The following is a 25,141-nucleotide window of genomic DNA, read 5'->3' on the forward strand; positions in this document are numbered from 1 at the left end:
TATTAGAACAATTTTTTATTAAGGTAAATTCTCTTAAAGTGCTAAATTGGAAACTGATATTTTCAGAGGTAATGAAAACTCTTCAATTCAATTATAATAATGTCATCAACTACTAACTGAATCTTTAGGAGCAACAATCAAAATCTCTGAAAGTAAAACCTCACATCTAAAATGGCAAAATTTCCACAATTAGTGAGTATTGTCACTAGAACTTCTCTTTTCTTACTCATGCTTTTTTATGTTAGACCAAACTTTGGCCATATTTAATGACCCTACATTTTATAGAGAATGTAATTTACTAACATATGAGAGAAACACAGTTTTTTAAGTCTAAAAATTTTCCTTTAAGTTTTTCCAATGATTCAACTTCCTAGGAGGAATTACTAAGGTTGCCAGACTACAGCAGATAGTGCTTCAAATTCAAGAAACAGTAAAAAGCTATTGAAACCACGTGAACAGCTGAGTCACTTAATTATCATGATAATCACACTTCTCTAGACAGATTCAGGAAGAAGGTGGTAAAGGCCACTTTCTTCTTAGGGATCTGAATCTGATAAAAACCAGAGATATCTGGTCTCATCTTTAAAACACAGTTAACAACCAGTGAGATTACTGTATTTGTCTCTAATATTTTTCTCTAATAGAATTCATCTCTACAGCTGCCCTGGTGCAACTTAGACCAAGCAAACGGTAAGATTAAAAATTCTTGCATTAGATGACATGATGCCGTATAAAGAAAACCCTAAAGACTCCACCAAAAAACTACCAGAACTGATAAATGAATTCAGTAAGGTCACAGGATACAAAAATTAATGTACAGAAATCTGTTGCATTCCTATACACTAATAATAAAACAGCAGAAAATTAAGAAAACAATCCCATTTACAACCGCACCAAAAATAAAATGCCTAGGAATAAACTTAATGAAAGAGGGGAAAGACCTCCAAAAACTATAATACTGATGAAAGAAATTGAAGACAACACAAAGAAATGGAAAGACATTCCATGCTCACAGACTGGAAGAACAAATATTGTTAAAATGCGCATACTACCTAGATTTAATGCAATCTCTATCAAAACACCAACAGCATTTCTCACAGAACTAGAACAATCTTAAAATTTATATGGAACCACAAAAGACCCTGAATAGCCAAAGCAATGTTGAAAAAGAAAAACAAAACTGGAGGTATCACAATTCCAGACTTCAAGTTATACTACAAAACTGTAATAATAAAAAGTTTGATAATGGCACAAAAACTGACATTTAGATCAATGGAAGAGAATAGAAAGCTCAGAAATAAACCTGCAATTATACGGTCAATTAATCTTTAACAAAGAAGGCAAGAATATGCTAGCTACTGAACTTTATATACATTAGTTTATTTACTTCTCTTAATCCCATGAGGTAGGTGTTATCTCCACCTTACAAACCAGGAAATAAAATCATTGAGAAGTAACTTGTCCCAGGCCAAAGAGCTAGCAAGTGGTGGACCGGGGATTTAAATCTAGTCCGTAGCTCTCTAGGGTCAGTGGTCTTCATCACAACCCAGACCCAGAGGTAAGCTAGTACTTCTTTTCAAATGCCAATTCCAGCTACTCAGTAGCACTGATTATTTTTTGTTTTTGAGACTGGTAAAACCTTTCCAAAAAACAAGCAAGCAAACGAAAGAAAAGTACCAGAATTGCCATGGTTTGGAAGGGAGTCATGCATCTTCACTATACTGCTTCCCAAGGAGGGTTATTTTAAGAGAATAAAGTGGTAGATTATTTTAAGGGAATAAAGTTTTTCTTAATCCTGAACAACTAAACTAAGCATACATATTTCTGCTTCTAGAGGATATGGAAACAATTCAGTTCCAGGGTTCCTTCTCTTTAAAATTAACCAACCCGGGCGCCTGGGTGGCTCAGTCGTTAAGTGTCTGCCTTCGGCTCAGGTCATGATCCCAGGGTCCTGGGATCGAGTCCCACATCGGGCTCCCTGCTCGGCGGGAAGCCTGCTTCTCCCTCTCCCATGCTCCCTGCTTGTGTTCCCTCTCTCGCTGTCTCTCTGTTAAAAAATTAATAAAAAATCTTTAAAAAAAATAAAAAAATAAATAAAATTAACCGACCCTTTTTTTAAATTCAAGTATAATTAACATGCAGTGTTATATTAGTTTCAGGTATACAATATGATTCAACAGTTCTATACATTTCTCAGTGCTCCTCTTAATCACCTTTATCTATTCAACCCCCCTCCCCTCCTCTCTGGCTATTACTAGTTTGTTCTCTATTTAAGGATCTGGTTTTTTGTTTGTTTCTTAAATTCCACATATGAGTGAAAATAAACGGTATTTCTCTTTTCCTGACTCAGTTCACTTTGCCTTATACCCTTTAGGTCCATCCATGCTGCTGCAAATGACAATATTTCATTTTTTTAATGGCTGAGTAATATTCCATGTGTGTGTGGGGGGTGTGCGCACGTACATGTGTATGTGCACATACACATCCATCTTCTTTATCATCTATTGATGGACACTTGGATTGCTTCCATATTTTGCCTATTGTAAATAATGCTGCAATAAACACAGGGGTGTATATAGCTTTCTGAATTATTGCTTTTGTTTTGAGTAAATTCCCAATAGTGGAATTACTGGATCATATGATAATTCTATTTTTAATTTTTTTGAGGAACCTCCATACTGTTTTCCACAGTGGCTACACCAGTTTGCATTCCCACCAACAGTGCATGAGGGTTCCTTTTTCTCCACATCCTTGCCAACACTTGCTACATCTTGTGTGTTTGATTTTAGCTATTCTGACAGGTGTAAAGTGACATCTCATTGTAGTTTTAACAACCAATCCTATTTTTCATGTTACATATATACAGTCATGCTTTCTAGTACTTCAAAGCAACATAAACCAGTGCAAACCAGTATGAACTCCATTAGTGGGAAAAATATTCATCTTCTAAGAGGATTCTTTGAATTGAAAATAATGCAGGAAAACAGATTTTTTTTTTTTTTTACAAAGTAAAGTTATAAAACTTACTGTAAACACCATGGGTTTTACTCTGGCCATACAGATTAGAAACAAGATATCAGGCATAAGCAAAAATTCTAGTTTAAAAAATCTTATCCAAATATTTATGAAATAACCACCCAACATGTATGTTTATAAAGAAATTTAGGTTCAAGGCACAAACAGATGAAATACTCCAGAACGATGGCTTTCAAACTCTTTAAAAATGGCAATCCACAATAAGAAATACATTTTATAAGTGTAATCACATACATGAGATAATACAATTGAAATAAGGTCATGGTACTTTCCCTTACTATGTGGTACATTCTGATATTTCCTATTTTAATCTTTTTCATTAAAAAAAAATACTGGTCAAAGAGATTCTTGGTCTACTAATGGGTTGTGACCCACAGTTTGACAAACTATTGTAGAAACTCTAAGTTATAGTCAGATGGAAAACAGAAAGGAAAAGAGGTGTGTTTGTATATGAGATGGGGGAGAAGAGACTGAATATATGCTAGAGATGGAAGGGAACTGGAAATGCTTCCTTGAGATTTTTAAAAAAATGTTTATGGCAGACTATAGCAGTTAGATCCTAGTGATTTGGGGGATAATTACATTTTCCTCCATTTGGGCAGTTAATGCCATCTGTACTACTCAATGTCCATTTGTTTTCCATTTTTTCTTGAGTCTTATCTATTTCTATTTCAATTTTCCAGATCTCTTTGCTTATGTTTGTAGTTCCCACAGGCAGGGGACTCCATAAGTGGTAGATGAATTGAATTAGTTTACTATCTCACAATTCCTCCCAAATCAATCTGGTTTGTATTAGTCCTAGGCTGGGAATGGTAAAAAACAATCTTATGAAAAGTTATTAAAAAAACTCCCAAGAATTAAGTTTGGAAAGACTTTAACAGCTTCTTCTAGAATAGAAGCAAAAAGATGGTTGTACTTTCAAGTCCCAGGACTATTGTTCCATATTTAAAACAAAAATCAAAGATATGCCAAGACTTCAAAGCAGCATATTTGCTTACAACAACAACAGCAACAACAACAAATGCTGGTTTATTAAGTTAGGGTTTTTCTTAATGAAATTTACTGTAAAATTATGAGGGTATTTAAAGTTTTAGAAAACAATTTGGACCCTGCACAAACTGTAACAAGCCACAACTTTAGATTGACCGGTGAAGTTTAATTCATTTTAAATTCTAAAAAGCATAGGGATGCTGGGTGGCTCAGTCGGTTAAGCGTCTGCCTTCGGCTGAGGTCATGATCCCAGGGTCCTGGGATCTAGTCCCGTATTGGGGTCCTTGCTCAGTGGGGAGCCTGCTTCTCTCTCTGCCTGCCACTCCCCCTGCTTGTGCTCTCCCTCTCTGACAAATAAATAAAATCTTTAAAAAGAAGAAAAGAAAAAAGTTTTAAATTCTAAAAGGCATGAACTACTTTCAACTGCAAGCCAAGATTTTATATACAACTGACATGGAAATCAACAGACTTGGATAAATGGAACTAGGCATAGAGAAAAGTAAAGAAAAAAACCCCAAACAACGGGCAATGAGGAGCACCAAGTAATACAGATAACACTTTGTAAGTGCCGCAATGGAAGAAGATTTAACTGTCCCACAAGCACTAGGGTCTTATTGTTATAATGGCTATGGATTCTATTGAGAGTTCTCTTGGAATATTTCAGACTAGATTCAAGGATCACATTTTACAGATGAGAGGAAACTACACTCAGAGGTGTTGAGTGCTTTTTCTAAAGCCACCATGTGCAAGTATCAGATATTGCTATAAAATCATACTAATGACATGTATTAGTACCATCATGTCATTCACAGATTGCCCCATGGTCAAAATTTACTCTTCCAATGAAATATATGAAAAAACCCCAGGGCTATCACATACATTTTATGCAGGAATTTTATAAATATCACTGACTGTGAGGAATAAGCTATAAAGAAGGGCTACAAATTTTAGTTCATGTAAACAGACTTAATTGTATGACTGTCCCTCTAGCATGCACAGAAAAGTAGATAAACAAATTAGGTTTTTCATTGGTAATCTGCTTCACTTAAATACACAAGGAACACATTTAAGTAACTGGACTTCTAAAGATTAAGAAGTATTCACTAACATATTACCACTAAGTCAAGGAAGTGTCTTTCATTTAATTCTTTGAAGCAAAAATTAAGAGACTATCTGGTCCAAATCTCTTATCTTCCAGATTAGATAACTAATGGAAGAAGTCTTCATAAAGAGACGAGCCCAAGACCATATACCAAGCAAGCATCATCGGGGTGATCTAGGTTCTCCTAGTCCAGGGCTCTTTCCATGACACAATATTGCTTCCTCATAATTTGCCACCCTATATACTTGGTCTTTTCCATCAGTACTTAGGAAGCCAGATATAAAGATGCATAAAGACAAGGAGTACTAGGAGCTGGGCTGATCAAGAAGCTTCATGAGGCAGGAAAAGATGAATGGTACCATAAAATATCATGGAACATTCAACGCAATTTTGAGTTCCAGACAAAAATGAATGAAATGCAGAGTAAAGCCCCTTAAACTGGATCAAATCCGTCTGAAGAAACTGCCAAACGGGCAATGATCAGTACTTTGGAAGTTCTAACTGTTAACCCAAATGACTACAATGTCTTAATTAGAGGTTATCAAAATGACACTGACTACGCCCTGGGTAACAATAAATTTTGTTCAAATTTACACTCTTACCTCTAGAGTTAATTTAGCATCATTTTGAAAGAGTTGAGGGTCTCTGACTATTTATAATGAAATAAATTAATCTTCAGAAAAAGATTATGTTGGTAGTATCTCCACTTCATAGATAAGAAAACTGAGGTTTAATAATTTGCCTCAGGAAGACACAAAGAAATGGAAAAACCTTCCATGCTCATGGATTGGAAGAACAAATACTGTGAAGATGTCAATGCTACCTAGAGCAATCTACACATTTAAGGCAATCCCTATCAAAATACCATCTACTTTTTTCAAAGAAATGGAACAAATAATCCTAAAATTTGTATGGAACCAGAAAAGACCCCGAATAGCCAGAGGAATGTTGAAAAAGCAAAGCAAAGCTGGTGGCATCACAATTCCGGACTTCAAGCTCTATTACAAAGCTGTCATCATCAAGACAGTATGGTACTGGCACAAAAACAGACACATGGATCAATGGAACAGAAAAGAGAGCCCAGAAATGGACCCTCAACTCTGTGGTCAACTAATCTTTGACAAAGCAGGAAGACAGTCTCTTTAACAAATGGTGTTGGGAAAATTGGACATCCACATGCAGAAGAATGAAACTGGACCATTTCCTTACACCACACACAAAAACAGACTCCAAATGGTTGAAAGACCTAAACGTGAGACAGGAGTCCATCAAAATCCTAAAGGAGAACACAGGCAGCAACCTCTTCGACCTCAGCCGCAGCAACTTCTTCCTAGAAACATTGCCAAAGGCAAGGGAAGCAAGGGCAAAGATGAACTATTGGGGCTTCATCAAGATAAAAAGCTTTGCACAGCAAAAGAAACAGTCAACAAAACCAAAAGACAACCGACAGAATGGGAGAAGATATTTGCAAATGACATATCAGATAAAGGGCTAGTATCCAAAATCTGTAAAGAACTTATCAAACTCAACACCCAAAGAACAAATGATCCAATCAAGAAATGGGCAGAAGACATGAACAGACATTTTTCCAAAGAAGACATCCAAATGGCCAACAGACACATGAAAAAGTGCTCAACATCGCTCAGCATCAGGGAAATCCAAATCAAAACCTCAATGAGATACCACCTCACACCAGTCAGAATGGCTAAAATGAACAAGTCAGGAAATGACAGATGTTGGCGGGGATGCGGAGAAAGGGGAACCCTCCTACGCTGTTGGTGGGAATGCAAGCTGGTGCAACCACTCTGGAAAACAGTATGGAGGTTCCTCAAACAGTTGAAAATAGAGCTACCATACAATCCAGCAATTGCACTACTGGGTATTTACCCCAAAGATACAAATGTAAGGATCCGAAGGGGTACGTGCACCCCAATGTTTATAACAGCAATGTCCACAATAGCCAAACTATGGAAAGAGCCAAGATGTCCATCGACAGATGAATGGATAAAGAAGATGTGGTGTACATACATACAATGGAATATTATGCAGCCATCAAAAGGAACAAAATCTTGCCACTTGCAATGACATGGATGGAACTGGAGGGTATTATGCTGAGCGAAATAAGTCAATCAGAGAAAGACATGTATCATATGATCTCACTGATATGAGGAATTCTTAATCTCAGGAAACAAACTGAGGGTTGCTGGAGTGGTGGGGGCTGGGAGGGATGGGGTGGCTGGGTGATAGACATTGGGGAGGGTATGTGCTATGGTGAGCGCTGTGAATTGTGTAAGACTGTTGAATCACAGACCTGTACCTCTGAAATAAATAATACGTTATATATTTAAAAAAAAAAAAAAAGAAGATAGCAGGAAGGGAAAAATGAAGGGGGGGAAATCGGAGAGGGAGACGAACCATGAGAGACTATGGACTCTGAGAAACAAACTGAGGTTTCTAGAGGGGAGGGGCGTGGGGGGATGGGTATTAAAGAGGGCATGTGCTGAATGGAGCACTGGGTGTTACATGCAAACAATAAATAATGGAACACTACATCAAAAACTAATGATGTACTGTATGGTGATTAACATAATAAAATAAAATAAAAAGTAAAAAAAAAATTTACCTCAGATTACCAAATGTTCTTCACCAAATGTGGAATTATTCATAGTTACAGATCTCAATAGGTATGACAGAATTGACTGCAAGACGGAATGGCTCAAAGACTGCCATTTTCTAGAAGTATATACAGCTATCACAACCTTGATTACAGCCTTTCTTTATTGTGGTGCCTGGAAATACATTACAGGATCACAATATTTACTACCAAAACAGAAATGGTAAGTGTTCTGAAAGTAGTCAGATTAAAAAGTCTCGTATGAATATCAAATTGGTATAAAAGTAGAAACTTAACTCTCTCTGGCCTAGTGCCAGAATCTTTTCAAATGACTTCTGTTGAATATATCTTGAAAGTAAAACTATAAATTCTAAACTTCTATATAAAAGTCAGGAAACAATGAATCTACAGTTGATTAGTAAAAGATACTATTAATCTGAGCCTTAGCCTTAAAATCGAAACTTAAAGTCAATGAAAAAAACAACAAATAACAACAAACTGGTAATGGTAACACCACCTCATCATGTTGCTAAATGTCCTGTGCTTAATGGAATTTGACAGCTGGCTCAGTAGTCCTTAAAAACAAAAACAAAAATAAAAACAGATAAAAGAAAACGGTCATTTGGAGGGCATACTTATGAGAATGTTTTGGTTTCAAACTTTGCTTTATGAAGAAAACTAGGGGCGCCTGGGTGGCTCAGTGGGTTAAGCGTCTGCCTTTGGCTCAGGTCTCCTGGACCCAGCCCCGCATCGGGCTCCTTACTCAGTAGGGAGCCTGCTTCTCCCTCTCCCTCTGCTGCTCCCCCTGCTTGTGCTCTGTCAAATAAATAAATAAAATCTTAAAAAAAAAAAAAAAGAAAAAGAATACACGGCTAATTAAATTATTTTAGCAAACATGAAAAATGCATCCTGTGCTTGTACAACTGGAATTTAGTAGTTATATTTTAAATAATGTATATTATGATTACATCTAAGTGCAGAGCAGTAAGTACAAAAATTTTGAACAGGTGTTTGCTAGGTCAAAATTCAGCAGGGTTAGCCAAAGACTACAAGTATTCATTCAACTGCTGGATAGCAGGATGAAAACATAGGAATAATCAAATGCTTTTCTCATTAAGGTACCAATACTTGATGAAGGATATTTCATTGATCAACATCACCTGTTGCAAGGAACAGTGTGCTGGATTCCTGTATTTGAAGAGGACAGATTTGGGGAGAAGAAGGACAGTTACTTGCTTAGGCATTGGCAGGAGTGTAAATAAATACCATTTACTGGTAACTTGAAAAGAAACCTTTCGTTATAAATAGATCAAATTTACAAAATATAATGGCCACGCAAGAGGCAGAGTTACAAACTTGAAAATATGTATAAAAAGTTCAAGAAAATGAAGTGTATTTTCTTGAAGTCCAAACTCAATCATTATCTAGATTTAGCTCAAATTGTTCCCAACATGAATCATCTGGAAAAATATGAAACTGATTTTTAAATAAATATACAGCCTTATAAAATGGTCAGTAAAACAATCAACCACAGAGAGGCAATCCCCCAAGTATCTCGCAGAATCCAAAACAGATGGCCTTGGTGTCTTTACCCTCTTTTCTACAACAAAATTTAATGTATGTTCTGTATATATTCCCTCAGTATTCATTTGTCTTCAACAGGGAGCTTTTGGAAATGATTGGGAAAAAACAAAAGGAGGATTTTTTTCTTCTAGGACAAAGTTGACAGAGACTAGTGGATTGATTACTTGAATGTGCCTCAGACATTTAGTTTCTGTTACTGAGTCCCCTGGTATCAGTAAAATTTTTAAAACTGAGATCCAGGAAAATCTCCAGAGCTTGACAGCTCATGATAAATGAGAGGTTTTAAAAAGTGGAATCACTGGAGATTGTGATTTTTAAAAAAAGATTCATTGCTCTCAATTTCTGGAGATAACCTTAAATCTTTGACTCTTGACTATATGGTAGTCCTTCTGGGCAAAAAGGTTTTTGTTTCTGTTTTTAAGAAACACTAAAGTCTTTATATGTGCAGCACTGAGCTTGAAAAATTTAAAGGCCTTGCTTTTGACATTTTCTTGAGAACAATGTTTGAGGTCAAATTCACTCTTACCTAATACTGTACATCTATCTAGAAACCTCAGGAAACTTTCCAAAATGAATATGAGAATATAATATAGAAAACTTAACTCCCCCAAATTCCAATCTTATGTCTACTTATTTCTCAAGTATTCTGAAGAAATTCTAGTTCCTCACTCTGAAGAAATGCAAACACTACAAAGCTCATTATTAAAAATGAAATGAGTTTGCAAAATTAAACAATCACCTAAAAGTCTAGTCTAGAAAACGTATTTGTTACTGCAGATGATATACTTCTAATGGTTCATTCCTAATGGGGTCACTGTGACCAATGAGAAACAGGAGGGGGCCTGGAAGGGCATGCATACGCGCATGCACACACACACATAAGGCAGAGCTCTTTATTGTAAAAATTGAAGGAAAAAAAATATAAAGAACATAGGGTATCAGTAAGTCCCAAGAGTTCATTCTGATCTATTATTTCAGGTATTCCAGCTAAGGAATTTTGGCTTTTATGGTTATAAAGATGTAAAATACAGCTGCAAAAGCCAATCCAAAAGCTGTAGGTAACTCAATACATTGTCACTGCAAGGAAGTCTGATTTGAAGGAGTTCCCACCTTCAGATTTTGGCTAGTAAGGAGGATTTCAAGATCATCACAACCCCATCTGTTTTCTTTCTATGGAAAGTTTAACAGTGAGCCACGAAAATGAAATTTATTAAGCATAGGTAACAGTACTTGAAAATCACTTTGAAAAATACTTGGTCAGAACCTGCCATTTTAGAAATGTGATCACTGTTATAAGTGGCAGTCCATGAAAAGAGATGTTCATCAACCTCAGAAATCTGCTTTTTGTACAAAAACTTTTTGTGAAACCTTTTTCAAATGAATCATCCTTTACATCTAGAGTTCAATTTTACGTACTGTACTGGGTTGAATAATGTCTCCCCAAATTCATGTCATGACTTCAGAATGTGACCTTATTTGAAAATAGGGCCTTAATTTGTAATCAAGTTAAGATGAAGTCAGATTGGGGGGCGCCTGGGTGGCTCAGTCGTTGAGTGTCTGCCTTCGGCTCAGGTCATGATCCCGGGGTCCTGGGATCGAGTCCCGCATCGGGCTCCCCGCTCCGCGGGAAGCCTGCTTCTCCCTCTCCCACTCCCCCTGCTTGTGTTTCCTCTCTCGCTGTGTCTCTCTCTGTCAAATAAATAAAATCTTTAAAAAAAAAAAAAAAGATGAAGTCAGATTGGATTAGGAAAGGCCCTAATAAACCCAATGACTAGTGTCTTTATAAAAGCGAGAGATGTGGACACACACCCCCCATGAAGAAACACAGGGGGAAAAAAGCTATGTGATGATGAAAGCAGAGATAAAAGTGATGCTGCTGCAAGCCAGGGAATGCCAAGGACTCCTGGCACCAAAAGCTAGGAGAGGCATAAAGCAGGTTTCCCCTCAGAGCCCCCAAAAGAAATCAACCATGCTGACACCCTGATTTTGGACTTGTGGACTCAAGAGAATAAGAGAATAAATTTCTGCTGTTTCCAGCCACTTGTTTTGTGGCACTTTTTTATGGTAGTTCTAGGAAACAAATACACACGCTGTTCCAATGGAATTTCCATCCTGATAATACTAATTTTTCATGAGCCATTTTGCCATCATAACAATGTGGATAACAATGTGGACACATAGCACACCTTTGCAGAATCAAAGTTGGCTCTTTAGAAATAACAGACATCATTGATAATAAGTAAGGGCAATGCAAGGTAAATATATTCCACAGTGGCATGACTTTTGCAAACTACAATTTTAGACTGAGAAACAATGTTTCCAAGAAAATCTGAAGCCAAGAAGATACAAATGTTCTTGTCACATCAGAAGCTGAACAGAAATTTCTTTGTAAAACTCCATGAAGACTCACAATGAATGCTACCCACAAATAAAAGATGCAGTGGGCTCTACTACTTCTATCATAGCTGAAACAGTGTTAAAGCAATTATCAAGCTATAAAATATTACTGATGGAATATTTTTTCATTTAACTAAGGATGGATTTAAAAGCCACTTGCTCAGGTTAGCAGGTTCTTGCCATGCATACATACATACATGCAGTATTTCTGCTCATCTCCCCACACTAGGGACCACTGAACCCTAACCTGCAGTTTCAATGTCATGCCACAGGCCCTGGATCCCTGGGATTATGAAAAACCATAAGAAACTAGTTAAGCAGCTCAACATCAAGTCAGTCTTGCTGCTGCTTCTACTCTGTCGTCTTTCACTTGAGCAATACTTTAATTCTTAAAGATCAAACTCTGTTGGTCTCTCAGCCCCTCCACTCACTATAAAGCAGCCTAAATCCCTTTCTTGTTTCTCTGTCAGGTGACTCCAAATACTTTCAAAATAGAAACTCTATACCTGAACCTGATACGTCAGGTCTGAGTCTTAGACCCTTCCATCAGTTTCTATAGTTCCTGAGGTCACCTGACAGCTCGTACCTCGGCTTACAGGGGATTTCTGATGCCATGGAGAGTTCCCCATCTAGCCTTCTCCCAATTACCAAAATACCCTGTCCCCATGCTCTGCCCATGTGTCAGGGTTGGACACTTACTGTTGAACCTCCCCCTTACTGACAGTCCACACACCTGGGTTCTTCCCTATTGCCTGTTGCTAGGGTTCTGCTGAGGCCTCAAAGGATCTGCCTAGATTCCAAATCCTTGTCAGGCATGTTTCAGTCACTGCAACTCCATTCCTTACACCATTCTTCTTAGTAATTTAGCTTGTGTGTGTCTTCATTAAAGAAATTACATTAGAATTTTTAAAAACACATTTTTTGATGAAAATGTTTTTATGTGAAGAGAGGGATAATGGCCAATAGTCAACATTTCCTGACCATCTAATGTTGTCTTACATGGTCTTAAGAATATAGCAGGTTTTAACTCTTTTAATCCCCATAATAACTCTAGAAAGGTAGTATACCATACTCATTTTACAAAGAAATAGCACAGAGAAGTTGTTTATCCACGGTCACACAGGAGTATGTGTTAGTTGAGATATAAATTTAAGGAGACTGGCTCCAGAACCTCTGTTCTTAACCACTGTGCTATATTGTATCTCTACCTTCCACCATCCCATTCCTCTCCCTAATCCCCAGTGTTTTTAAATTTTGAGTCATTTGGAATTTATACCTGTTAAGATCCTTTGGTAAATGTTTCCAACTCCTCCCCTACCCCAGTCCCCAAATCTAAGTGAGTCACCTAAGTGAACACCATCTAAGTCCCTACCTCTAATGTGAACTCTTTGGCAAAATATGTATTTTCATAGATTATTCTTACAATGAAGTTTACTTGAACATGAAAACATGTTGTACAGGGTCTGACACTCAGGGATTATAAAGTCAATAATAAACAAGCAAAATTTCCTGGTAATTCACCAAATTTAATCTTCCACCAAGTGTAATATAAATTACAACTATAACTATAAGCTTTAGGAAGAGGTGGTGGTGGTGGCTAAGTTCTTTGGAACCTAATATCTAGATTACATATACCCCATTATTTCATCTAGAACTGTGTTGGTCATTTATTGTCATTTAAAGAGGTTTAGGCTCCGACCAAGTATAAAGTAAGATTTAGCCTTGAAAAGTAGGCTTAGTCGATATGATTAAGAACCTTGAAAATGGGGCGCCTGGGTGGCTCAGTTGGTTAAGCGACTGCCTTCGGCTCAGGTCATGAGCCTGGAGACCTGGAATCGAGTCCCACATTGGGCTCCCTGCTCAGCAGGGAGTCTGCTTCTCCCTCTGACCTTCCCCCCTCTCATGCTCTCTCTCTCTATCTCATTCTCTCTCTCAAATAAATAAATAAAATCTTAAAAAAAAAAGAACCTTGAAAATGTATGCATACATTTTAATTTTTTAGGACAATTAATTCATATAAGAGAAAAGAGATTGGGATCCTTTTCTGACACGGAGACACTGAGGAGACTGGAGAGAATAGAATAGAGACAACAATTGAAGTCTCTAAACCACAGCTGGAACCTGAAGTCTTAATAAAAAGAAAATCCGAAAGAAGACCTAAAAAGTCTAATGTCAAAATCAGGGAAAAAGAGAAAGCATTAAACTAATTCATCATTTAATTTATGAAAATTTAACAAAGACATCAGAAGTGCAGATTTTTAAAGGATGAAGAATACCTTTATAAGGATAACAGAGAGACAAAACATTTATAAACCCAAATAACAACTGTCCCAAGAAATATATACTGCCCTTCCCTAATATTACTTAATTAGAACCAAAATAATAGCATCTTTAGAACTTATGTTCTATTAAGCTCTAATACCTTTAAGATATTATTACAGCTAATCCTACCCCCTCAATTCTCCATATGAAGAAAGAGGTCCCAAAAAGAATGACTTCTCAAGTGTCCCTCAATTTATTTTGAGACTTTTCACATTACTAGAATAACATATGATACATAGAAACTAGATCATATGATCTGTCAATGTAAGAAAAGATTTAAAATAGAAACTGCATTTAAAAATTCCTTTCAAGATTGTGGCAAGAAACTAATTTCAGAAGCTACTATGCATTAAATGTTACCTTTCATGAAAAAGAAAAGTCACCTAATGTCTTAAGCTCCAATTCCTTGATTTTAAGTAGTTTTTAAGTAGCATTCAGGGTTAACAACATACAAAACAGATTTTTTTTGTGTATTTTCATAAGAATTTAGAACCATTTAATCACTTTTTAAAATAATGAGAATGCTGCTCTTTCAAGCTTTAATGGTAATTCACTAGAGAGAATAAACTTTATGACTCAGCTTTTTGTACCCACTCACACATGCCTGAAGGGTCCACTTAAATTGCTTGTTATATTTTAAATTCAGGCTTGGAGTAGGATTCTTGTTTTTGTCTAGTCACAAAGACTAGACTCACAGCTTAGTTCTATAGTGCCTATTTAGATGGACTTAAAGCCTACATCAAGTACTTTATTGTCAAATAAAAAGCAAACTTCATGGAGCTTAGTAACTTAAGTAGCTCTCCACAGAGTTTGTTAAATATTTTGTTTCTACATTTGATCTCTATTGTCAAGGAAGAGTTCCGTAGAGTTGCAAAGTGCCAGAAAGTGTTATTTTAAACGTCTAAAAGGTAGTATGGACACTACAACCTTTGGGGTTCATGGTTACAACTGAGAAGCACAAAGATACCTACTATATAATTTTCCAAAAAACACAATTTTCTTAGTCCCTCCCTCAAGGAGAAAAAAAAAAGCACCTTGGAGTCCTACCTTTAAAAAACACTTAGGAATCAGCCTGGGGGTTTCTAAAATTCAGGCTCTGAAAACAGGATGGAAAAGATTTCCCAAGTGTGTCCCTCATAGACTTAGAGGAAAATGATGACTCCCAAACAAAAGTCATTTCCTTGATTGATGCTTTGCTCACCTTATTTCTCATGTAATTGAGCTCTTTTCCCTCTCATCTCCAACCCTCCAAATCTTAATCCATACTTTGAAGTCTTATTCAAAAGCCAACTCCTTCCATAATGGCTTCCCCAACCTCCTCCACAAGAATTAGCCTTTCCTCCCACCAGTATTGCTCCCAAAGCACTTTTTCACAGTCTGTGTTGCCTTTAAACTATTTGAGTAGGTCTGTCTGCTCCAGTAACTGGGTCAACATCTTTTTCCTTTCTTTACTGTCCACTTACAGTTATGCAATAAGGGTTTATTAAACTAAGTGAGGTAAGCAGGGCTACTGAATCATAATATCCCATTCTCTACTTGACTTAGAATAAACTAGGGCAGATAATTTAGAGCAACCCTTGAAAACTGGGCTAATCATGGTTTGTTCAGAATGGCCAGGTACCCAAGATGGTTGAGGTAATGAATTTCACCTGCATATAAAATAAATGTCTTAAGCTGACTGAAAAGTAATCACAAAAAGAGTGAAGGTATAAAAAGAGCAATTTTAAAAATCTATACTTACTCCTGGGTTTTGAAACGAGGTACAAGTTGTGGTACAAAAATGTCATTTTAAAATATAAAAAAAAAAAAATCCTATTGATCCTATCAATCTAGCAACCACTAATTCAGTTGTTAGGTAAAGTCTATAAAGAAATATAAGACACACAGGGCGCCTGGGTGGCTCAGTCATTGGGCGTTTGCCTTCGGCTCAGGTCATGATCCCAGGGTCCTGGGATCGAGCCCCGCGTCGGGCTCCCCGCTCTGCGGGAAGCCTGCTTCTCCCTCTCCCACTCCCCCTGCTTGTGTTCCCTCTCTGGCTGTCTTTCTCTCTGTCAAATAAATAAAATCTTAAAAAAAAAAAAAAAAAGAAATATAAGACACAGGTCTAGTTTCTGCCTTTAAGGACTTCTCAGTTCTATCACAGAAGAACTAAGACATGACACATGGAAAGGTAACAAACAGTAAAAACCAGTTTATGACAACTGCCAAATGAAAGATAAAATATAAAATAACCAAGAGTTGTTGAGAATGGCTGTTAAACAGAATTTTGGGTTAAGATAGTAAAGGAAGATTGAAATGAAAGGTAAGTTCTGATGTGCTTCATGTATAAAATGAGGTGATGGTTTGATCACATGGCTTCTAGGTTTACCTTCCACCTATGAAGTTTTATTATATTCTTATCACATAATTATAGTGGTGACTTGATACTGACCATACCCTCAATGGAGTTTTCTTCTTCCTAATCATTATGAAAGAAACACAGCTTTGAAAAAGTAGACAGTCCTCAAATAAGAAGTATTATAAAATTATTTTAAATATAAATATCCAAAATTGAATGTGATATATCTCATAAGAACATTTGATAGTTCCTAAAGACCCTGAGTTTGAGGCTTTTTTCTTTGTACTAGCTTCTTGGTGTAGCTTCCAGAACTCAAAACAGGCCTTTAAGTGGACATTTTTCATAGCTGAAAGATGTATTTGAAACCATTTAATTAATTCTTGTCTCTCTGCAGGAAGTGAGTAAACCTGCAAAAAGTTCATCACTGCTATTAACACATTTTTTTTCTTCTTTGTTCTTTTTAACTGTCATGACTTCTATGCCCAGCAGTTACTGATGGTCATATGTATTCTGAAGCCTGGCCAAAGTTTTTTTTTTTTAGGGTAACACTCAAAACAAAGCAAATATTGGCTTAGTTATGACACTTGTTGTTCTAATACATTAATAGCCTATTGTTCACTGTGGTTGTCTCAACAAGATAATACATTGAAAAACAGCGTTTCCTGATAGGAAGTGAATTCCCACTGTGTGTCACAGGACCCCAGCCAAAAGCTGGGCTCCAAAGAAGAAACAGCAGTCCCTTCTAGGACTGCATAATGGAGCAGAGTAATGATTAGACTTTTTCTTCTCTCTTTTACACACACACACACACACACACACACACACACACACACACACACAAACACACACACTTAAAATGGCTTTCTGCTTCAGCTCAAACTATAATCTATTGGACTGATTTTGCTATCATAGGGTTGTTTTTCTTAAAATGATTGCAAATGTTTTAGACAAAGTTGTTCAACATCCTGCAGACAGCAGTATCCTGTATATTTCTAACTACAGAGAATTTCCTTAGTCGTAAATGTCACAATGGATGGGGTAACTTGACAAAGAAGATATCAGGATGTGTCATCAAGACATAGTGTGACCATTTTCAAAGGTTAGTGTCATACAAGCAATAGATTAAGTCATAATATATGAGGTACAATAATTGTAACAGGTTTTTATAGGTTAGATACATGTAAGTGGGCAAAAATTAAGGCTCAATTAGTCCAACCACAACTTTATTTTGTTTAGAATCTCATTAGTGAGAAATTGATGTCACTAGCAGATCCACACACAGAAGAGTGTGCCTCCACAGTAATTAACACTGTCCTAACAAGACATTAAAACCTTTTTAATTATTTAAAATATATCTTGTTTTTATCTATTTTCACAGACTCAAAATTTAAAGAACTTTCTCTGCCCAATTCCACTTATCAGTGAATATTAGAAAATTCTATCAATGGAAGAAATAAGAGTTGTCATTTTAATAGATTCCAGTAAGACAAGACTGTCTCTGATTTAGGTATTTCCACTGCTTAATGCGGTGCTTGGTTCCTAGATGGTCCTCAATACATTTTGCTAAACTGAACCATATGTCAAACACCTGATATGAAAATTAACACAGAATACCGATAGTAATTATGCAGCATTGCTTCGATTAATAAATAATATCTCAGGTTTCAGAGAAACATACTTATTCAAGGTGTATCAAGTTTTCTGCCACGAAGCTAGGCTAAACCAGCATATGAATACACAGACTCCCCTACCTCCAGGCTGAGAAAGTATCTTTTTATCTTCTTGTTATTACACAAATCAAACAATGAAGTTCTTTACCATTCCGCTTTCAGGACAGCTGTCATTTGACAGAAATTCAAGAATAAAATTGTGAAACAGGCAATCCTAAACATCTTATGTGTGATGCAGCAAAAACTCCTGCTTCTGTTACTTTATAACTTTGCTGTGTAACTTGGTAACTTTGCTGGCTGGATAATAGTGTACAGTTCACCTCTAAGCTGCTTCCTCAGCAACAAATCAGACAACTTTACCTATGTCAAGCAATATCAATTTTAGCATTCAGTGAAACAAGGAGATGGATTAGAGGACTAGAATGTGAAAACAATTTAAACAAGGAGGCTGATGCCAAGTTTCAAAGCCCTGAGGATTAGCCTTGAATGGCTGGATTCATTGAAAATTACAAGGATCCATTTTAAAAACAAACACCACCTCACTCAGAATCTTCTTCTCAAGTATTCAAGCTTGATAAAAGGATCTGCTTTTCTCTGGAATGGATTTTATACTTTTGAAGTGGACGTTTTAGAAAAGGAGAGTTTATATAAAATATAACATTCAATTTTTCTTTTTTACAGTCTTACACTTTAAAATAGCTTAGCCCAAATGGTAGGTCAAATAAATTACACATCATACAATATACACAAAAGATGTTTTCAATTTAAGTAACAGAAACCTAATATAGATTGGGTTATATAGCTTAAATCAATACTTCAACAAAAATATAGGTAAATACTGCAGTTGGAAAGGGCATTAAAACTCATCTATTTTGGGGTGCCTGGGTGGCTCAGTTGTTGAGCATCTGGGATCGAGCCCTACTTTGGGCTCCCTGCTTCATGGGAAGCCTGCTTTTCCCTCTCCCACTCTCCTCACCTGTGTTCCTGCTCTCGCAGTCTCTCTGTCAAATAAATAAAATCTTAAAACAAAAACAAAAACGCATCTATTTTAACCTCTCATTTTATAGGTGGCAAAACTGAGGATCAAGGAGGTTAACTGACCTGCCCATAATCTTACACTCAAGTTACCAGACTTTGAACCCAATGTTATTTGATTAATCTGCTGAAAAATGACTCCTAGGGCAGTTCTTACTCACTCATGAACGGCTGGGATAGTGGGTGTTCTAGCCAGAGGAGGAGAAATTGATGAGAGATTTCTCTATTTCTGCACAGCACTATTACCCCTTTTTAGCACCTGGGTTCTGGCTCCAAAATGGAGGTAGGAGAGAGGACTGATTAAGTATATCTGATAGGGGAGAAAGGGAACAATTTGGAAATAATCCAGATATCTGTCAAAGGATGAATGAATAAATTATAGTACATCCATCCATACACCAAAGCACTATACAGCCATTAAAAAGAATGAGGTAGATACACAACGGTGTACATTGTAAATTTAATTTGGTTTTAAAAAAAAAAAAAAGATGTGCACTCATTCATAGAAATTTTTTGGGAAAAAAGAGAAGAAACCCCCCCTAGGGAGTAGGGCTCAGGGATTAGGGCTGCAGAGACACTTTGTCATATGCCTTGTATAATGGAGCAAACAGGAGAGGATTTAAGGGCAGCTATATAGAGCTTGGTGAAAAAAAAATCTACTTTCTTTATATTACATAATTACAAGAAAAAATATGATGATGATGATGATTTTTAGAGAGGGGTGGGAGAGGGAGAGAGAGATTCTTTAGCAGCTCCATGCCCAGCGCATGAGCCCGACGTGGGGCTCGATCTCACAACCCTGGGATCAAGACCTGAGCTGAAATCAAGAGTCAGACACTTAACTGACTGAGCCACGCAGGTGCCCCAGATTTTTAAATAATATTTTGAATAAGAGTATTACTGGAGGTATTAACTACTGACATTCCACAAAAGTTCCATATAAAATCTATTTAGAAAATTTCCCGATTTCAATATTTAACAACAAAGTGGTTGGCAAGCTTTGTTCTGGAGCAACTATAAAAACATCTAAGAGTAAGTGTATTCTCTTAGAGTTCAAAGGGACAGTAGAGATCATCTAGCTCAGTAGACTGAAACCAACATTTTAAAAATGAAAAAGAACAAAAGTGTTTTCTGTGCTGTAAGGGAAACTTATTTCAGAAATTAAGTGGTGTGTATGTGGTTTGTGTATTGGGTAGGGATGCAAAACAACTTGAAAATTTATTTTCTTGTTGAGGTGATGATTAGTGAATTCTACTGCTCAGAATAGAATCAAAGACTAAATTTCTAAAATTTCTGATAAACATAGTTTATTTAAAGTAAAGCTTTAGTTTTCATGTCATTTATAAGAATGATTCTGGGTTAACATCTAAACATTTTTTCCCCTCAATTCCAAGACATCCCCTTTAGCATTTTTAGAAGAGGCATGTGTCTTTACAAAGAGAATTAAGGTATTCTCAACTGGAAAAGTTCTTAGAGAGCTAAGCCAAATTCCCAAGTTTACAAGTGAAGAAACCAGTGTCCAATGTAATAGCCTTTTGATTCCCAGCCTATTGCTTTTATCTGATACACCAAGCTTCTACTTTTTTCTTACATCCTTGTGATATTAGAAAATGGCTAAACACAATTACTACCAAGTTTCAAAGAAGAAGCTAAAGCAAGGAAATGCTCACAAGTCTAAGTCCAAAAAGGATGACACAACGTCCCCCCCCCGCAAGCTTTACGAAAATCTGCCATTTTCAACATTCAGTTTTGATTTCAACTGAAGCAAGTGCTTCAACTTGCTTGTACTGAATGGGTGTGTCTATCCCACAAGGGTACACAATGGACATGCAGGAGAGGAAGACAATAGTCAGTACAGAAGAGATCACAGAACACAGCCTCTCAACATGCCTACTCTGGTCAGTGCATAATTAAACACTTTACAGGCATTTAAAACACAGCTACAAATGAAACCCCAATATGTAAAGGGAAAAAAAGTCAGATCCATTTGCAAAGGGAAAATTGCTGAATGTGGACCTCACTGAATTTTCCTGTAGTTCAACTTACCGCTCACGTCACAAACTCTAGAAAGAACACAGAGGCACAGACAAGGCATGGAACAGAACTTTGGGCTGCAGCCTTCCCCAACTCTTCTGACAAATACCCAACAGCAGCAGGACAAAGCATCATTATAACAGAAATAAAGGCTCTTTAGATGCTGGCTTTTTTTAATTCAATGAACCCACTCTTACACACAAAGTTCATGCCACGATGTCTCGAAATACAGTATTGCCAGATTATGCTGTTAATGGGTCCAATAAATTCAGTGCAAAACACTACTTCAAGCATTTTTATGTTAAGTAATTAGCACATTTGGGAAACTACCAGTATTTTCCTTAAACAGTCATTGTCATTCCCCCAATTAAAAACAACAGTAAACTGCTTAAGGAACAACAACAAAAAAAAGCAAGTGAACTAACAGGAAAAAATTTAGTTGAGTGATAAAGTTACAGGCTCCTTCCCAAGAAGAATCCTGCACATTACTAGCTGCTAGCACAAAACTAGCCATCTATCTTATCAATGCTTCCCCCTAAGCTGTGCGTTATCAGTTTTACAATAGACAACCCATTACTTACAAAAAAAAAATGAAGCTGCTGTACATTTCTTAAGCTGGTTTTTGTGTAGCAATTCTGATGCAATGCTGCCCTAAAAATGAACTTTGTTTTAAACAGTGAGATATCCAACCTCGGTGCGGTTAGAGCAAGGGTGGAGCCCACTCTGGGGGAAATAACACACCCAAAGCAGACTTCAGTGACAGCAAACTGCACGTTAATACTGCCACAACATTTTTCAGGGCCTCAGAGTCAAAACTAATTGGTTAATCCTCCTCAAAGAAACGGGGGAGGGGAGGGCAGTTACTCGTGCTTTCCTGCTGTGAAATAAAATATGGACTCATTCCTTTTTTTGTGAAGAAAGTAAAGATAAAATGCAAGGTAGATCACGCAGCTCAACCAGCTGAATGTGAGGTGGAAGTGGACTACTATAAAGGAAGTCCAACCATGCCAACTTCTAAGTTTAGCAACAGCAGCTTCTGCATATCTCAAGGTGTTGGCAACAATGCTCACTCTAGAACTTAACTTTTTGGCCTATTTGGCCAAAATAGGGGATCCAATAATGAACATAAGCATTACCTACCCTTCTCTATCAATGCTCTACTTCTCCTGGTAATGCAGAAACAATAAAAGCATTTTCTTATCAACTAACTAGCAAGAGTTGCCTTAAAAAAAAAAAAAAGGATTTGATTTATAAACTTGTTTTGTAGAATATTAAAATACATAAAAGGGGGGGTGGGGGGATGGGTTAGCCTGGTGATGGGTATTGAGGAGGGCACGTTCTGCATGGAGCACTGGGTGTTATGAACAAACAATGAATCATGGAACACTGCATCAAAAACTAATGATGTAATATATGGTGATTAACATAACAATAAAAAAATAAAATACATAAAAGGGAGAATTACTTTGATGGAAATCACTAATACACATACCAGACTTTAAAAAATTTTATAGGCACCTGCTTTTTCAAATAGTTTCATAGAGTTTTGATTTTCAGTTTTTCCTATTTACAAATAAGATATTCTGTAAGATGTATACATACTGCCTAAAAAACTTAGTGTCTAAAATAATCAGTTATTGAAACTGTTACCAAACATCTGGTTATTGTTCAAAGTGATTTTAATCAATACTACTTCCTGTATATGCACATTCGGACACACAACCAACAGTTACTTTTAACTGAACTCCTATAACTCATGGAATAAAAAATAGGGTTTTTTTAGTAAAATACCCACGCAGGTAAAAAAAAATAAGCTATATAATCATTTACATTGAATTTAGAACAAAGAAAAGGCTTTGGAGAAGACCAGGAAAATATTATTTTTAATGATACATGTTGTCACATTACCCTCTGCACCAACTGCTACTTCCTCACACTGGAACAATAAATCAGTCTGCAATACTGAACATTTTGGTATTTTCCTCTTCTTTCCCCCCGCCCCCCATATTTTCAGAGGTGGCCTATAACAACTTCCAGGATCCTAGGAAGGGGGTGCTTGCTGACTGATCGAGCCTTTTGTTGGATTATGAGGTCGCTTTTACCATAAAATAAATTAACCCATTCAAAAATACTTAGTGCACATGCCTGTTTTAATTATTTTTCAACCATATATATAATTATGAATTGCCCGCCATCCCTTGCTGCTCTCTATCTCACCCCCAAACTGAACTCAAAGGTAGCAGTCAGATATATTTGAAGAATCCTATTTTGATACTTTTTGGATTTGCACTGCTGGAAATGTCTGTTTTCAAGTCAAACTTCACTTTCACAGCTGCAAAGGAAATGACAAGAGAAGAAAAACAAAGCCAATATATATCAGCAATTAATTCCATCCACAACTGCCCAGCTGTTTGTGCATGGAAGAATCAGTCTGTTTCCTTTTGGGGCTTTCACCACTGAAAATTGATACTGCACATTCAGAGACACAAGCTGTTTGTAACATGTCAGGAATGTGCACAAGATCACAGAGTTGAAAAGACAAAATGAAATCCAGATCTAGTTTTCTTGGGACTTGCCAGTATTATTTCATAGCTTAAAAAAAAAAATCATAAAAACACCCCAATCAGAGAGCAAAATACATGAAAAAACAATCTCCCTTCTGACTATTATCCTTCCAATAAAGGGGAAAATCTGCCAGTGACATCAGATTTAGTATCAAGAATAGACACTCTGATTTATTGGCATAGACAAGGTGTGACATTCTTAGGAATCCACATGCCCCCAGTATGTTAAATCCAGCCAATACTTTTTGGACTACACAGTTGCTTGCCCAATGTGTAGTTAGGCCCTTTAAAAAAAAATCCTCATAAACGTGAAAGTTGTTGGGAACCAACGCTTTCACCACAGTGATGTAGAAAAGCAAGTTTTTCTTGGTTAGTTCAGACATTATTTGGCACTCACATACACCTGCCTGTTTCAGGGATTCATGTAAATTTACTGATCCAATCTTCTAGGGTAACTCTCAGAAGCAATTAATTTCTCCTTCCCTCTCCATACCAGCTTTGTGGATTTTAAATAAAAACACTGTCTACTGAGTGCCAGAGGCTTAAAAATTATAGTACGGGCTCCTGCACAACTCAAAACGTGTCCTGATCCCCCTCCCTCTGCCCTTCAATTCCAATTTTATTTCAAGTATTTGTTTCATTTAAATGCCACTTTGTTATATTTTCAAACACACAAGATTGTAAAATAATCTGTGCTTTCAGTATGTAAAGTGACTTGTAGCAAATCGTTATTAAAGTTAGAAAAAAAGATGACATTTTTGGAAGAAAAAAATTCAAAACATATTTTAGCTATCTTACTGGTTTTTTTTTTTTTAATATGAAATTAGGTATCCCTATGATTTAACTCATTGTTCTAAGGGCTCTCCCCTCCACTTCTGCTGCACAAGAGTTCATGAACCCTTCACACCCATACATTCTCAAACACAATTGGATGAGACACTCATTTGGGGAACCACCAGGGGCTGGGGCTTAACCAATGAAGAGAAGATAAGCACTCTGCTTCAAATATGAGAGGGACATTCCATAAGCTTCAGAATGAAGATGCTCTCAAGTGCCAGAACTCAAACCAGCACAATGAGAAGCTGTCTTCACCTAAAGTGCTGGGAAAGCACGAAGTGTCATTTGTTAAAGAATAAAGAAACACAAGGCATCTCAAATCTCAAACTTGTGGTTGACCAAAAAAAGGGCTTTTCCCTTAACAAATATCACCAGATCAAGGATATTTCTAGTGTGAGAGAGGGAGAGAAAAGTTTAATCTTTGGCTGATGGTGACATTAAATTCTAGAAATATGGTGTAACTATTAGTGACTCAGAGAGCCACAGAGATGAGCTTTGCTTGGCAAGCTTCAGCTCTGTGGAACATTCAGACTAACTTGAAATGTCTATGGGAAGGAACCTCCCCATCTACAGGACTGGCTAAGGAACGAAAAGGTCTCTCTGAGCTGTTTAAATCAG

General features: G+C 36.8%; 1 protein-coding gene across 5 annotated transcripts in view; it reads right to left on the minus strand.

The window, feature by feature from the left end:
* ADD3 (adducin 3) overlaps positions 1–25,141 on the minus strand; it is a 120,921-nt gene that overhangs the window by 33,092 nt on the left and 62,688 nt on the right. Inside the window, exon 1 of one of the 5 annotated variants that reach the window (XM_073904216.1) lies at positions 21,704–21,807. The exons of the other annotated variants lie outside the window; for them this stretch is intronic. The gene's annotated coding sequence lies outside the window, so the exon portion shown is untranslated. Of the gene's footprint in view, positions 1–21,703; positions 21,808–25,141 lie in introns of those variants that run through there. 5 annotated transcript variants of the gene reach the window in all.

This window comes from Callorhinus ursinus, unplaced genomic scaffold (assembly GCF_003265705.2).
Source record: "Callorhinus ursinus isolate GAN/ISIS: 27379988/994484 unplaced genomic scaffold, GSC_fseal_2.0 scaffold20, whole genome shotgun sequence".
Taxonomy (NCBI): Eukaryota; Metazoa; Chordata; class Mammalia; order Carnivora; family Otariidae; genus Callorhinus; species Callorhinus ursinus.